The sequence below is a fragment of the Oryctolagus cuniculus genome, chromosome 13 (genome assembly GCF_051225735.1).
Source record: "Oryctolagus cuniculus isolate XC-2025 breed Fujian yellow rabbit chromosome 13, ASM5122573v1, whole genome shotgun sequence".
NCBI lineage: Eukaryota > Metazoa > Chordata > Mammalia > Lagomorpha > Leporidae > Oryctolagus > Oryctolagus cuniculus.
In genome coordinates this window covers 93,258,533-93,275,594 of record NC_142879.1, presented here as the reverse complement: position 1 = coordinate 93,275,594, position 17,062 = coordinate 93,258,533, and the positions used below count along the sequence as shown (strand labels likewise).

The window sequence follows — 17,062 nt, the reverse complement described above, 5'->3', positions numbered from 1 at the left end:
AAGTCAGAGCGGAAGGCAGCGTGGACGTAGAAGGAAAAGTTCAATGATGTGTCCACAAGCCAGGAAATGCCAAGGATTGCAACAAACTACCGGAAGCTGGGGGAAAAGAGGTATAGAACAGCCTTTCTCTGAGCCCTCAATAGGAAACTTACCTTGATTTCAGACTTATGGTCTCTCATACTTTGATTGAGTGCATTTGTGTTGTTTTAAATCACCTAGTTTGTGATAACTTGTTAGCTATGAGAAGCAAAAACATGTGGGATTGCATTGATCTTTTTTTTTATATGAATTTAACACATGACTCAGAGTTTCTAAAGAGAAGCAGCTCTTAGACTACAAAGATCTTTGATTACCTAGGCTTTGCTGTCTGTTTCTACCTTACCATTTTGTGCAGGTGCATAGCCCTTCCTCTCATGAGTTTAGAGTTTAGTAAGAAATCTCACATTCTGTATTTTACATACCACCCAAACCAAGTAAAAGTGGACCAGAATGACAAAATAGGCAATACAAAACAACATAGTACTAAAAGGTGGATTGAAAGACGTTAACTCATGCATGTGTCTTCGTATTCTTTTCATTTTCTTCTTTGTTGTAGTATGGATGGATGACCAATTTTGAGTCATTTTACACAGTGAATTCAAAATCAGTTGTTAAAGCATTTTTGTCTTTATACAAAATTGTTATGTCTATGACCAAGAACAAAGAGCTATATTTACAATTTTTCCAAAATAATCGAGAGAGTAATTAATATTTTTGTTACGTGTGTTTATAGGCACAGGGATTATATTTAAATACTGAATAACTGATACACACAGGTGTCAGCCTATTAGAACAGCCACCATCAAATGGAGTTGAAATAGCAGTACATGGGGACGCTGAGTGGCTGCCAAGAATGTTGCATGCATGGTAGATTTATGTGCGTGTACTTGCAAGTGAGTGAAATAGACATAGATTCGACTAAAAAGAAAAATTTGTATAGAGCTGGTGAAAAGCTCAGATTATAATTTATTCCTCAAAACCACAACAAGATATTTCTTTTTTTTTTTTTAGGTATTTGTTCTTTTATTTTCATTTATCCATTCTCTCTCTTCTGAGACACAGAGACAGAGAACTCTTCCATCACTTCTTCATTCCACAAATGCCTGCCATAGCCAGTGCTGGGTCAGGCCCAGGCTGGGAGCCAGGAACGCAAACTAGGTCTCTGAAGTATTTAGGTGGCAGCAACCCAACCACTTGAACCATCACCTGTTGCCACCCAGGGTGCTCATTTACGGGGAGCTGGAATCAGAAATCTAGCCCAGACTCCAACCCAGGCAGTCTTGAAGGGGATACTGCTGTCTCAGCGACACCTTAATCACTGGTCCAAATGCCTGTTCTTATATGGATTTTAAACCACTTAAATGTATAGAGGCTTCAATATTTGGCATCAACTTCAATGTCCTACCAACATCTAGTGCTCCTCATTGACTGTTTTAGGTGGATACTTTTTTCCCCTTGGTCATTTCCAGGAGCTGTGACTGTGGCCATTAGCAGTGGCTGTGGTCCTCTAGGTTTCCACTGGTCTAAACAAAGTTTGGAGAAGACACAACCTTCCATCTTATTGTCAATATCTGAATATTGACTTTTAAATGAAGTTACAATCCCTAAGGAAATGTATTCTATGTGCTTTTTATACACAAAAAACTGCCTCAAGCACTTGAAGTATAAATATGAATTTATTATTTCTGAAGGGAAAAAAATGAATGATGTGTGAGGGAAGTATTAATTGTATGGACAACTTTAAGAACTTTTAAGTAGTCTAATAAAAAAGTAGATGAAAATAATCTATATATGATGGGGAAGTGCATTCAGTACATTACTTTGGTAAGGTCATTTAAACTTGATGAATTATCATATTTTTATAAAATATCTAAATTAAAATAATAATGCAAAGTAGAAAAATAAATATTTGGTTAAGCTACATAATTCTAATCTCTTAAAAACATTTAGTATATTGATATTATTTATAGCAGAAAACAAAAATCAGTTTTAACACACATATTGAATTTTATTTATTTAGACATGAATCTTTAAAAGCAATAGCTCACATTAGAGAATAACCTACATTTTATGAGGATAAGTAAAAAACAAATCAACTGTGATCAATTTTTCCCAGTGAGGAAAATTCCAAAATTATTTATACCATCCATGATAAATCAACCTCAATGAACATAGAACAAAGAGTAAAAATATAAAATGATAGTAGAGTAGAGGAAGCATATTTTATTCTGCAATAATTATTCTAAAGAAAATATTTATGGTTACTATAATAATTTTAAATATTTTGATCATTTTATGATTTAGTAAAACAAAGGATAAATGTTTCTATGGATACCAAATCATTTTCAATCATTGAAGTGTCATTTGTTTTCTATAATTTTCAAGTAGCTAAGTCCTCGGAACAAAGTCCCTTCTAGAAAAATGCTTCTAAAATCTTTTTCCTAAATTATATTCAACTGTGCACACACAAAACCTCATAATATCAATACATGTACCAGTTGAAATTGAGCCTCTATTTAGTGCTGCAAGTGTGGATATCGTGTCATCAGGAGCAATTCTGCAGCTGACAGAATTGGGGAATTATCATTCTTGAACTGAAGTGTCTAACTTTGAAAATTTGGATACAAAATTATAATGAAATTGCAACAGCAATTATTTTGGGATGATGCAAATTCAGATTCATATGTGTGTATCAGAGACTCATTCTCTCATGGTGATGGTCAGCATCAACCTTGACATCAGCTATATAATCATTTTACCATTGTTATTTCAGTGTATTAATTAGCTAAGTTTGCTGTAAGAAAATCACACCAGTGTGGGTGCTGGGCACAGCAGTTAAGTCGCTGCTTTAGATGCCTGCATCCAACGTTGGAGTGCTAGATTCCAGTCCTGGCTCCTCTGCTTCTGTTCCAGCTTCCTGCTAACGTGTGTCCTGGTAGGTAGCAGGTGACAGGTGGCTCACGACTTGAGTCCCTGTTACTCACGTGGGTTACCAGATTGAATTTCAGGATTCAGATTTCAGCCTCCCCCAGTTCCATTGTAGGCATCTGGGAAGTAAACCAGTGGATGGAAGAAACATTCATTCTCTGTGTGTGTGTGTGTGTGTGTGTGTCTCCCTCTGCCTTCCAAATAAATTTAAATATATCTAATTAAAAAAAGCATTCCATGGATTTGGTTGCTTAACCAAAATATACTTACTTGCACAGTATTCAAGACTAGGAAACCCAGGATCAAGGATTAGCATCAGACAGATTTGATTTTTGGTGAAGGCTGTCTTTCTAATTAGCATGTGGTTATCACCTATTTGTGTCTTGACAAGAAGGAGATCATCTCTCTCGTACCTCGTACTCCTTCTTCTTCTTCTTTTTTTTTTTTTTTTTTACAGGCAGAGTGGACAGTGAGAGAGAGAGAGACAGAGACAGAAGGGTCTTCCTTTGCCGTCGGTTCACCATCCAATGGCCGCTGCGGCAGGCGCACTGCGCTGACCCGAAGCCAGGAGCCAGGTGCTTCTCCTGGTCTCCCATGGGGAGCAGGGCCCAAGCACTTGGGCCATCCTCCACTGCACTCCCTGGCCACAGCAGAGAGCTGGCCTGGAAGAGGGGCAACCGGGACAGAATCTGGTGCCCCGACCGGGACTAGAACCCGGTGTGCCGGGGCTGCAAGGTGGAGGATTAGCCTAGTGAGCCGCGGCGCCGGCTTGTACTCCTTCTTTTTGGAGCACCAGTCCCATAAGGACGCCTCCCTCACAAATCCAGACAGTTCCGGATAATATCTAATTGTTTCTAAAGTGATCATGCCAGTTTCTGTTTCCCTCAGTAAGTTGTGAAAGATTACACCATTTCTTATGTTTGAAAACTCTTCTTTGTTTGACTTAAAAAAAGGAATCTCACATATTGGAATTTTGGTTATGAATAAGTCAATTTAAAGAAAAAGGCATCTTCTGAAAGTCATAAATAATGGTAGCAAAAATATCAGGTTTGGTACAGGCATTTGGGGAAGCAGTAAAGATGATGCCTACAGCTCGTGTTGAAGCAACTGTGTTGGAGGCCTGGCTCCATTCAGGATTCCAGCTCTGTGGGTGGAAAACGCACCCTGGGTGACAACAAGCAATGGCTCAAGTTGTTGGTCCCTGTTGCCCATTTGGGAGATCCAGATTTAGGTCCCAGATCCTGGCTTCAGCATGGCCCAACCCTGCATGTTCTGACCTCTTGGGGATTGAACAGATGGATGCTCTGTCTGTCTGTCTGTCTCTCTTTCTCTCTGCCTTTCAAAGAAATAACATGAAAAATTTAAATAGCTAGTTTACTATGAGAAGTAAATAACTAAATAAAACAATGTAAACTATTTAGAGCAAGGGCTGTTATGATGTAAGTGTTTAATAAATATTAGCATCAATGTTCAATAGTGGTTTTCATTACAAATGAGCCATGATACAACTAAATTCCAAAATGAAAATTACTGACAATAATCGGGAAAGGGCTTTATTTAGACCAGACTAGCCAAGGGAGAGGCTTCAAAAATAGATGAGGTTTTATCTCCCCCTTATGGGTTTTTTTTTTTTTCTTTTAAGGAGGGAAGGACACTACAAGTCAGTGAAGACAGGAGTAACTGTCTTTTAGGGTTGTCATTTCCACATGAATTAAATTTTTGAGATCTATGGAGATGATTTTATGGCATTTATTTTACTCTGTTAGAATGTGATTTATATGAATTGATTTATTTAAAATATTCACCAAATTAAATTCCTGGGGTAAATCCCACTTGATTATGACATATGATCCCTTTTGTATTTTATTTGGGTTTAACTGCTACAATTCCATACAGCCTTTTTGCATCTATATTGATATGTTTATTGGTTGGTAGTTTTCTTATATCATCTCTGATTTTGTTTCAGGTTAATACTGGACACTAAATGATCAATTCAATTCCTTTTTTAATATTTCCCATGTTTCTTAACTTCTTAATCATATGGAGTAAAATTATGATGATATATTCTTTAATGGCCTATCACCAGTGTCATTTCTCTATTTCTATTGATAGATTTTTCTCCTCAAAGTAGGTCATACTCTCCCGTTCTTTGTATGCCCAATGTTCTTTTTATAATTGGGTGCCAGACATTGTGAATTTTACCTTAATGAGTGCTAGCTATTACTTTATTCCAATAACATTCTTCATCATTTTTCTGGAAAGTGAGTCAGTTACATGGAAACAGTTGGATTCTTTTTGAGGTCTTATTTTAACTCTGTTAGTTGGGGCTGCATGCCCCTAATCTATTGGAATCTTGCTTCACTGATAAGGCAATATCTTTGAAAACTCTATCTGATGTCCACGGACTACATGGATTCCCACTCTGGCTGGTGGGAACAAAAACAATGCTAAGATTGAAGTGAAACCCATTTCTAACTGCAAAGATTGCTCCTGTTAGTCCTTTTGGTATCATCTTTGCCCTTAGACGTGTATGTCTTTTTTGTTGTTTGTTTATTATTATTATTATTATTATTTTTAACAGGCAGAGTGGACAGTGAGAGAGAGACAGAGAGGAAAGTCTTCCTTTTGCCATTGGTTCACCCTCCAATGGCTGTTGCGGCTGGCGCACCGCGCTGATCCGATGGCAGGAGCCAGGTGCTTCTCCTGGTCTCCCATGGGGTACAGGGACCAAGCACCTGGGCCATCCTCTACTGCACTCCCGGGCCACAGCAGAGAGCTGGCCTGGAAGAGGGGCAACCGGGACAGAATCCGGTGCCCCGACCGGGACTAGAACCCGGTGTGCTGGCGCAGCAAGGCGGAGGATTAGCCTAGTGAGCCACGGCGCCGGCCTTGTTGTTTGGTTTTAATTGTTGATTCTATAAACTTGAGAGGTGGGAGGTGGAGAGAGTTCTCTCATTCTTTGCTTCCCTTTCCAAATACACGCAACAGCTTATGCTGGGACAGGCCAAAACAGGAGAGCCAGGAAATCAATTTTAGTCTCCTATGAGGGCGGCAGGGATCCAATCACTTGAGCTATCACCTGCTGCCTCTCAGGGTGTGCATTTAGCAGGAAGCTTGAATCAACAGCAGAGTTGGGACTCCAACTCAGATACTCTGATATGAGATTCAAACATCCCAAGTAGTTTCTTAACTGCTGCACCTAATGTCTCCAGCAGCTACGTTGTACTATTTTCTCAATGTATGAGCTCATCAGTACTCAGCAGGAAAATTGAAAGGTGCCTCAGTCTCTGGGCCCTGAATGTGGGATGGTCTAGCCTTGGGTCTCTTTCATAGCAACACCAACCACTCTGTCTTCTCTGGAAGCCTGGACACTAGTCCCATGGAAAACCTTAAGTAAACATCAGACTCAGACTCACCTGATGGGTTTCTCTCTGCCTCTCCTCTGTCTCTGTGTCTCTGGGATCATTTACACTCATTTGGTAAATCTGACCCCTATTATTATATATTTGCTGAAACTGGAATCATTTAGCTATTTCAATATTAAAGTTATTGTAGGACTCTTAATTCCCACATCTAACTACAGCCTACCACTTTGATCATATTGCCTCTTTCTATGAGTTTTCCAACATTTAAGGATCTTTCTCAGTCAAATTTGCTGCTGACTTGCTTCCTATAGAATTGTCCTTAAAGGTACCTTATTTGCACAACAATGTCATTAAAAATTTCCCCCAAATCAATAAAGCAAATTTCAACATTATCAATAGTATAATTTGTCCTGTTAATCACAGTCTTTGGTTTAGAAAATGGGATCAGCTCTCCAGTGCTGGGAGTACTTCAATAGATTCACCACGGCTCAAGTGGTGCAGTTTTAATTATTTTCCTGTTTCTCCTTTTAAAATACAATTTAAGAACAATCTATTAAAATGAGGAAGAATTATACATATGAAATATCTTTCATTTGCTTTGGATCACATTTTATATATGTTTGGATAAAATGCAAAATACTGTACTGGAAAGTGTTGTAGGTTCATGAGATAATATTTACATTTTAATTATGTCAGCTTTTACATTTGGATACCATTTGGACATTATTTAATAATCACCTGAGCTTTCAGACTTACATTGAAAATGGATGATTTTAGCAAAAAGATAACTTGAGAAATGTTTCATTTTTGCATTTTTTTCCCTCTTGCTAGTGAAGGTGAACTTATTTTGGAATGAATTAGTAGTGTGCTGCCATTAAACATGAGTATCTGCTCTGTTAATCATCCTTTGCAAGTCTAGCAACATTCTGGCAAAATCATTGTTGAGGATAAGAAATCATAAGTCATCTAGTTTGAAGGCTTCACAGCTTCAATAAATGTGATGTGTCAGCTACTTCATTTCTATGCACTTTTTTTTGCTTCTATAATTTCCTCAGAAGGAATCAAGTTATAAAAGAGCCTACTTTCATGCAAATGAATTGCACATTTTGGCTCAGGTTACCTTGCTAAATTTTACACTTAATAAATAATAAATGAAGATACTAGAAAGGAGAAGTATTAACGAGATAGCACTTTGCTCCTAGAAAGCGCTTTTTGCTGGAAGCACTGAAATCAGGATTTTTTTAGCTGGCTAGGAATCTAAAACATAGCAATAATATTGTAATTTGGTTTAGGAACTGAGCTTATGGAATAAATGCACCGAATACTGTTTTCTTTTTAAATAATAGTTATATTTAGTGTATCTTAAATGTATGATTTAACACTAATAAAAGATACATTGCTGCTTTTAGAGACAACACAGAACTTTTTTTTTTTCTTCACCACACTAGCCTTTAGATAAGGGAAACAGTTGGCTACTTAAGTAGCTCATAATGTTTAATTAGTAGTTTAAATGTGAGACTTTTCAGTATAAAAAGGAAAGCATTCTTCCAAATATCAACTTTAGTCTTAAAACTAGATATTCTTTAGAATAAAAATGTGGAGGTGGAGTTGTGGTTCAGTGGGCTAAGCCTCCACATAGGACACCCACAGCCCTTCTCAGAATGCCTGGTTCCAGTCCGGGCTACTCTGTACTTCTGATGTAGCTTCTTGTTAATGCCTGTGAAAGGCAGTAGTAGGTGGCCCAAGTATTTGGGCTGGTGTCAACTATGTGGGAAACCTGAATGCAGTTTAGGGCTTTGGTCTGCCCCAGCCATGGCTGTTGTGGACACTTGGTGAGTAAAACAGTAGATAAAAGACCTTTCTATCTCTCTCTTTCCAATAAATTACAGAATTTAAAAATCATAAAATGTGTTTTCTACCTCTTAAATGACAAAAATTTTATTAAAATGGCTCTGCTTCACTTTAATATGCAATAGATTTCACGGTATTATATGAATATTTCACTGAATTGGTAGCTCCCTTACCAGTGATGTTTTTCCTGAGCAGGACAAACATTGAATTAAATAGATAACTCAGTCTTCAATCATTCTGTACTCTGAAACTTTCAAACGCTGCTTCCAAAGGATGCCAATTAAGACTTTCAGCATGTTTAAAATATCTCTTTTTTCTAAAGATTTCCCTGACTTGAGAGGGCAAGGATAGGGACAAACTCAATATATTCAATTCCCTTTAGGTGAGATATTACAAAGTTGACAAATGGCATGTCACTTCAGTAATTTTCAACCCTAGCTTGAATGCAAAATGTTAGGAATTAAGCTGAGTAATTTTTTTTTATAATTTCCTATTTGAAACTTTACTGAGATGTCTTTTTTCTTTACTTTTCTTTCATCACTCCTTTTGAATACTCTGAAATAGAGTTAGAAGCTAAACCCCTTTGTAGCCTAGATAGGGTTATTTTTATTTGTGATATTGTCATAGCAAAGTGCAACAAACTAGGTGATTCACAACAACAGAAATGTGTTCTCTCACAATTGTCAGAATCAGAAATCCAAAATAAAGTGTCACCTGTGGCATTTTCCTCTGGGACTTGGCTTTAGTCCTCCCTCCGCACTTTCTGACTTACCCTGGTGTACTTTCTGACTTACCCTGGTGTACATCAAGCCTTTGCTTGCAGAGGTATCACTCCAACCTTTGCTTCCGTCATCACATGAGGTTTTGCCTGTATGTCTGTCTGGGAACTTTCTCTCCTCCCCTCCCTCTCCCCCTCCCCCTCCCTCTCCTCTTCTCTCCCCTCCTTCTCCTTCTCCTCCTTATTTTTTTAAATAAGGGAATCAGTCATACTGCATTAGGGAGCACCCTAATGGAATTATCCTATCTTGATTATAACTGTAAAGACTCTTTCCAAATTAAGATTGCATTCACATATTCAGGTGGCTAGGACTTCAAAATATCTTTTTGGTTATGCAATTTAACTCCTGGTGGTGTTCAATTCCATCAAATGACAATTTAAGAAATTAATTCATTATTCTCATTTATTTATATGTATATTGCTGTTGTTCAAAATCAACTAATTTGACCATCCAGAGTCACTTAACAAAGAAATAATGCATAATTTAAGAAATGTTTGATGTGTGTCCAGGAATATTTCTAATCTTTCATAAATATACAATATTGACATAGAGTATTTCATTGGTACGTATTGGCGGAGTTGTGAAGTAGCTTCTCATTTATTGACATTTAAACTTAATTGTACTTCATTATTGAAAATATAATATGGACTACTCCAAGTTCATTGATCTGGACTCATTTTTCCTGATAAACTTTTTAAAATGATTTCTTGGCCGGCGCCATGGCTCAATAGGCTAATCCTCCACCTGCGGCACCTGCACACCTGGTTCTAGTCCCGGTCGGGGCGCCGGATTCTGTCCTGGTTGCTCCTCTTCCAGTCTAGCTCTCTGCTGTGGCCCGGGAGTGCAGCGGAGGATGGCCCAAGTGTTTGGGCCCTGCACCCCATGGGAAACCAGGAGAAGCACCTGGCTCCTGGCTTTGGATCAGCACAGTGTGCCGGCCACAGCGGCCATTGTGGGGTGAACCAACAGAAAAGGAAGACCTTTCTCTCTGTGTCTCTCTCTCACTGTCCACTCTGCCTGTTAAAAAAAATACTTTGAAAAAAATGATTTATTTATTTATTTATTTATTTGAAAAACAGAGGTATGGAAAGAGAGAGGGAGAGACAGAAAGAAAGGAATCTTCTATCTGCTAGTTCTCTCCCCAAATGGCTGCAGAGGACAGGCATGGGCTAGGCTGAAGCCAGGAGCCTAGAACTCCACCCAGGTCTCCCCCATGCATGATAGGAGCTCAGATAATTGGCCCATCTCCCGCAGCTTTCCCAAGCACATTAGCAGGGAGCTAGATCCGAAGTACACCAGCTGGCACTCTAACAGGTGCCCAGCTGGGATGCCAGCATTGTAGGTGTTGACCTAACCCTCTGCACCACTACACCAGCCCCTGCCTACTACATTTTTGTAAGCACATGAGACTTATTTTGCCCAAAGTTCATTAGTTCTTCCCTATACTTCTCTTGAAACAAAACTCTTCTCTAGGAGATGGCCCAATATCCACCTAATTTGATAAGCCCGATATGACAGTCATCTTTCACAAGCAGCAGGCTTTCACCTCCGTGTGACTGCAAACTAAATGTGACTAACTTTATAGTTTCTAAATTTGTCCACCACCATTTAAGCTTTCTTTCATCTGCACTACCCCAAAATGTTCTCTAACTTAGATCCTTGTATCTACTGTCACCTCCCGCCAGCCTATTCTTTAGTTAGAACTTCAGTAAGTTTTTTTAAATCAAATCAAGTCCTCTCTCATTGAGAAAATTCAATGTCTGCTGATTTCTCTGTGGATACTAACAAACATCCATTACTGAGGCCTGCCTGATCTAGGCCTGCCTGATCAGATTCGGCGCCTGTTGTTTCCTCCCTATATTTCTGAACTTGTCTTAGTCTGTTTAGGCTGCTAGAGTAAACATAACCTGGATTGGTGCTTTAAACAATAAATATTTATTTCTGATAACTTTGTAGGCTGGGAAGTTCAAAATCAGGGTACCTGTAGATACGGTATCAGGTGAAGGATTTTTCCTGGTCTATAGTAGTGCTACTTTCTTGTATCATACGACAGAAGAGAGAAGCAAGCTTTCTCCTTTGTTTTTATGCAAATATTAATCCCAGACATGGTGGCTCCACCTATATGATCTAATCACTCCCCAAAGGTTGCTCCTCTTAATACCATCATTTTGTGGATTAGATCTCAGAATTTTTGGTTCAGGGAATATAAATATTCAGGCTACAGCAAACACCCGCCATATATCTTTCTGTCTTTCATAGCTTCATACAGGCTTCATTTCCAGTGAGGAAAACCACCTCATTTTATCATATTTATCTTTCCCCCAGTAAGCACCTACTCCTACTTCAGTTGTCAATCAATTGTCTCTTTTTTGACACATTGTAGATGACTTCGCAGCCATTGCATTCTCAACCCTATGCTTGATGAGGACTCTGGACCTGCCTAAAAAATCTTCAACAATCATGAGCAGGGAAATGCATAAATACTGTTTGATACTTGCCTTCACTGAGAGAATGCAAGTTCTAAGAGGATCGCAATCTTGTCTGCTGACTTACAACTGTCTCCATATTCTAATATTTACCAGCAAATAAGCATGTGCGACTGAAGATGTAAGTAATTAAAATGCGATGTAGTCTCCGATTACATCCATGGAGTCTTATTCCTCAGACTTTGTGTTTATTTGCAGGCAGCACAGGACTGTATGAAGCCTTCAGCAATTCATTGTCCTGAAGATCCAAATATTGAAAGATTTCACTCATTGTTGAATCAGCACAAGATAAGAGGAGCTCTCCATGCCCATGAGGGAATAAAGATTCTTAAGTTCATGTGGACCTGAACAAGCCTCTTTGTTGCATTGAGTGAGCACCTGGGTCTGAATGTATTTATAGCGTAGATGAGAGAGTGTACCAAAAGGCAAAGAATTTATGTTCTGAAAATAGAAGTATGCATAATGTATTGAGTATATGATGCAAAACACTACATAATGCACCCCATAATCTAATCAGAAATCAGGGCACTGTCAACAATAGCAGTGAACGCCCCTGTGAGTAGTCCTGATGAGGCCTTTCTCCATGCTGCTACTCTATCTCATGTTGATTGTTTTCTTGGATGTATGGAACTGGGACTTAAGTCTTAGTCGATCACATTTTCCCTAATTCCTCAACTATTCCATTATTTTCAGAGACGAGGAAAAGCTCCCAGAAAAAAAAAGAGTGCAACTTTTATAACTAGTGCCAAAACGTGCAATTTTAGTCAATGTAAAAGAGATATCTTACTCTTTGCCTTCTTCCGGAAAACCTCTATGTGTTTGTCACTTGTCTGTGGTAGTTAGGGAGAAATTTTTACTTTCCAACGAATTAAATGAGGCCTATGTTAAGCAAAATCAGAGTGTACATTTTGAGGCTCCTTTCATTTCTAGGGCTTCATGTGACATACTTAATCTTAGTTTGTTTGATTTTCTTCAACTGTAACTTGAGAACTTAGGTCTTGGTAGAATTGCACTGACCTCCTGCTGAAAACTTACACTTTGGGGAAAAAAAAAAAAGACAAAAGAATTTCGCTCGATAATCTTTTGAGAATCATCTTGAAAGACCTTAAAGACAAGAGGAAAAATCAGGTTAAGAGTTTCCCTCCTACTCAATTTTTCTTGATTATATATCAATTACAACCTTCAGTAAATCTGGTAACATTTCCTGGGGCAGGTGCTAGTTCATAAAATGGAGCTAAAAATACCTGTCACAAAGTAAGTTCAGGGAAAACAGGACCTCTGCTATTATTATCTATTACTGTATGCTCATACCCAGCTTGAAAACAGTCAGAACAGTGTCTGGAAAATCACTTTTCTTTGTTTTCCTAATGGGGACAACATTCTCATTGCTGATATAAAGACATAAGAAAGGAATTGGAAAGGCAGGTATATAATAAACCACAGTTTGTTCAAGACCATTGATTTCACTCAAACGCCTGGGAAAAGAAGTATTTTATTGTAAAGAGGAATGGTTATTAAGAATTAGAATTCAAATATGCAACATAAGGATGTAATAGGTTAGAAGACAGAATTTACAACAAGAAGATTTAAGGATAATGACATGATTCCCCAGCTCCTCGACTTTTCTGTTTCCACAGAAAAGTCCACAGGCCTATCAGCAGCAGATAGCTTAAGAAGACCATACTTCAGGGGCCTGCGCTGTGGAGAAGCAGGTTAAAACCCTGGCCTATAGCACCAGCATCCCATGTGGGTGCTGGTTCGAGTCTCAGCAGTTCCACTTCTGATCCAACTCCCTGCTAATGGCCCAAGTGCTTGGGACCCTGCCCCCATGCGGGACATCTTGAAGAAGCTCCTCAGTTCTGGCTTTGGATCAGCCCAATTCTGGCTGTCGCAGCCACTTGGAAAATGAACCAATGGATGGAAGACCTCTCTCGCTCTCTCTCTCTCTCTCTCCCTACCTCTCTCTGTAACTCTTTCAAATAAAGAAATATATATATATATATATATATATATATATATATTTAAAAGATGCTATTCCAAAGAAAGGACAAACTGGCTTCTTTCATTCTTTGGACTCAAGTCCTTGAAAACGAGCACAAAAGATAGTCTGCACGATTACAACAAAAATTTTACTGGGCTGAAACTTTGGAGTACTTGAAGTGACTCCATCAATAGATGTTACCTTCAGGCCACTGGCTCTGTATTCCTAATAAAGTTAAAATACCAGTGTAATGAATTATAATATAGTAGATTGTCAAAATTTATCTCCATCATTTAAATTTTAATTCTTGAAATCAATATAGTGACCATTATTGTAACCCTAACTCTGGTTGCATTCACTTCCTACTGCTATGTTACAATTGACCAAATTTTGTCAGGTTAAAAAAAAATTTGTATTAGATGTTCATTTCATAGACAAGAAATATGGTGGGCATGATTGAGTTATAGGCAAAGGATTTTTTTTTTTTCCAAGCCAAAATCAAGGTGTTGGCCAGGTGGGCTCTTTCCAGGAAGCTCTAGGGAAGACTCCATCCCAAACTCATTTGGTTGTTGGCAGAATTCAGTTCCTTGTGGCATTTGGACTAAGCTCCTTGTTGTTATGTTGTTGCTCATTGCTAGCCAAAGGTAGTGTTCAACTTCTGGTCCTTTTTCCACCACTCTGAATTCCTTGGTATATATCCCTTTCATGGAATGATTCTCCCTTGTGCTTGAATCTCTTACCTGCATGTCAGCTGCCAGGCAGAGAAAATTCCCTATTTTTGGAAGGTTCATGAGATTAGGCCACAAGCATCTTTTTACATTTCTTATCTTTGGGTCACCTGACTTGCAGCTTTTCTATATCTGTAAAACCCCTGAGAAACAGCACTTGAAATTTTGTTTGATTACATGATCGGCAGATAGAATTTAGGGAGGAGTGAGGAAAATGTTCAGATTTCTACTTGCTGTACCAGTTCACTTCTACAAAGAGATAGTCTTGGAGGATGGAAGGAAGCCTTAGGAATTGGTAGAAAGATTTGATGGCCAGGCTCTGGAACTAGGAAGTGCAGGTGTCTATCACCATAGCTTTCCATAAGTGATGTCCCCAACAATTCTCACTCTTTCAGTCATGCTGATCATAGGTCAAGTTATAGATGTGGACTATCTAACTGATCAAGCAGAGTTGTAGAGATTTTCTTATCTAGAAATTATTCACTGATTTCTATTGTACACAAATGAAGAGAAATAGCCAAGGCCAAACTCACTTTCCATAGTGTCAAGCACAGAATAGATCTTCACAACTATCTAAATAATTTCTTCATTACCAATAGTGCTGATCCAACCCATTGGTTATTTAAATTTATTTACAACAATGTTATGTAAAAAAAGTATGACTTCTTTTAGATTTAAACGTTGTTTCATCTACATTTTTGCCCACTTACTTAGTTGCGAACAGTAGTAATAAGGGTACAAAGGTTCACTGGAGTCAGAGATCCCTGAGTGTGGTTTCTGCTCAGTCATTTACTCGGTGCCAAGATGGGGAAATAACCTAATCTCTATACTAATTTTGCTCATCTTCCACCTTCTAGGGTTGAGGTGAAAATCAAACTTTAGCAAGGCAATTGTTTGGGCCAGCGCTGTGGTGCAGTGGGTTAAGCCCTGGCCTACAGCACCAGCATCCCATATGCGCTCCAGTTTGAGTCCCAGCTGCTCCACTTCCAATCCAACTCCTTGCTAATGCACCTGAGAAAGCAGCAGAAAATGGCCCAAGTCTTTGGGCCCCTGGACCCACATGGGAGACCTGAAAGAAGCTTCTGGCTCCTGGCTTCTGATTAGCTCAGCTCTTGCCGTTGTGGCCATTTGGGGAGTGAACCAGTGGATGGAAGATCTCTCTCTGTCTCTACCTCTCTCCATAACTCTGCCTTTCAAATAAATAAAAATAATCTTTAAAAAATTAAGATAATTGTTTTAAAGTATTTAACTCCCTCTCTGATGGCTAAATAATGATAAATGTCTGATATTTTAAATATTGCAACCATAAATGCACTACCTAAACAGTAATATTGATGAATGTCTGACAAGGAAAAGCATTAGGACAATCAGCAGTCCCATTGCAAGACTATTTTTAATTACATCACTTTAAAAATAGCTGCTATAATTATTCTGAAGCTGACAGTGTTCTGAAGACATGCTGCGAAGGGCTTTGCTAATCAGAGGAACTCTCAATCCAGTGAGGTATCACATTAGGACAACAACAATCATGAATTAAGATCCCACAGTACGAAGGCTCACATCTTGAAATTACCGCTGATGTTATTTGCTAGAATTCAGAGCAGGGGCATTTGCAAATCTCACTTGCTAGTGAGTAACATTGAAATGCCTGCTGAAAAGCACAGGATTTCCAGACATTTGCCTTCTGGAGGGATACAGCCTTTGGAGCCAGTCACTGTTCACTTGTGTTTCCGAAAATTAAACCACCACAGCTGTTGACTACGTGTGTGCAGAGCTGCCCTCTAGGTCAATAAGCATAAAGATGCTCAGTTATTATATCACCAAGGAAGACATTATAGTAATCATGTGACGTTTTTTAAAAGTTCATGGAGGGGCCAGCACTGTGGCACAGTGGGTTAACGCCCTGGTCTGAAGTGCTGGCATCCCATATGGGCGCTGGTTCAAGACTCGGCTGCTCCACTTCTGATCCAGCTCTCTATTATGGTCTGGAAAAGCTGTAGAAGATGGCCCAAGTCCATGGGCTCCTGAACCCGTGTGGGAGACCCAGAAGAAGCTCCTGGCTCCTGGCTTCGGATCGGCACAGCCCTGGCCGTTGTGGCCAATTGGAGAGTGAACCATCGAATTGAAGCCCTCTCTGTCTTTCTCTCTGTGTAACTCTGACTTTCAAATAAGTAAATAAATTTTAAAAAAAAGTTCATGGAAATTGTCATTAGGAAAAAAAAATACAACACATGGATTACAAAAAATTTGCACCAAAAACAAACTTTTACTTTTACTGGTCCATGAATTTTTAAAGTATACTTATATTTATTTTTCCTGTGATCCAAATAATATTTTTCTTGATATTTTAAAATATTTTTTTCCTTTACTCAGGCTTGCATTCACATTTAAAAAAAAAGTTCCCTGATTAATTTTATTCGAGCAATAAGAAGACAAAGAGAGAGAGAGACACACACACACATTCAGAGAGAATATCTATCTTCTGGTTTACTCCCCCAAATACTTGCAATGGTGATGGGTGGGCCAGGTTAAGTCTGGAGTGGAGAATTCAGTAGGGCTCTCCCATGTGAGTGTCAGGAACTCAACTTCTAGAGTCATCACTGCTGCCTACCAGCACTCATCTACAAAATCCTTATTTTACAGTGCTCCTCACCTTTCCATGTGGTCACACCTCTTTTCCTTTGTTAGGATCATTTTCAAAATTTCAGTTCAAACTCCTTGTCTTTTATGAGTCCTTTTCCACCAGCCCTTTAATTTACACTTCATTCTCTACTATCAACTTTATTTAAGATCTCATGATATTTTGCATTCAATAAATGCTTCTAGAATGACTTTCTTTTAAAAGATTTATTGTATTTACCTGAAAGACAGAGAGAGGTGGAGACAGAGAGAAAGATCTTCCATC

General features: G+C 38.8%; 1 long non-coding RNA gene across 1 annotated transcript; it reads left to right on the top strand.

Moving 5' to 3' along the window:
- The first annotated feature begins 11,345 nt into the window (after positions 1-11,345).
- On the top strand, positions 11,346-11,797 carry LOC127487289 (uncharacterized). Its single transcript, XR_007914006.3, has 2 exons — positions 11,346-11,569; positions 11,647-11,797. It is a non-coding gene; the product is annotated as an uncharacterized LOC127487289 (long non-coding RNA).
- Positions 11,798-17,062: the final 5,265 nt, after the last annotated feature.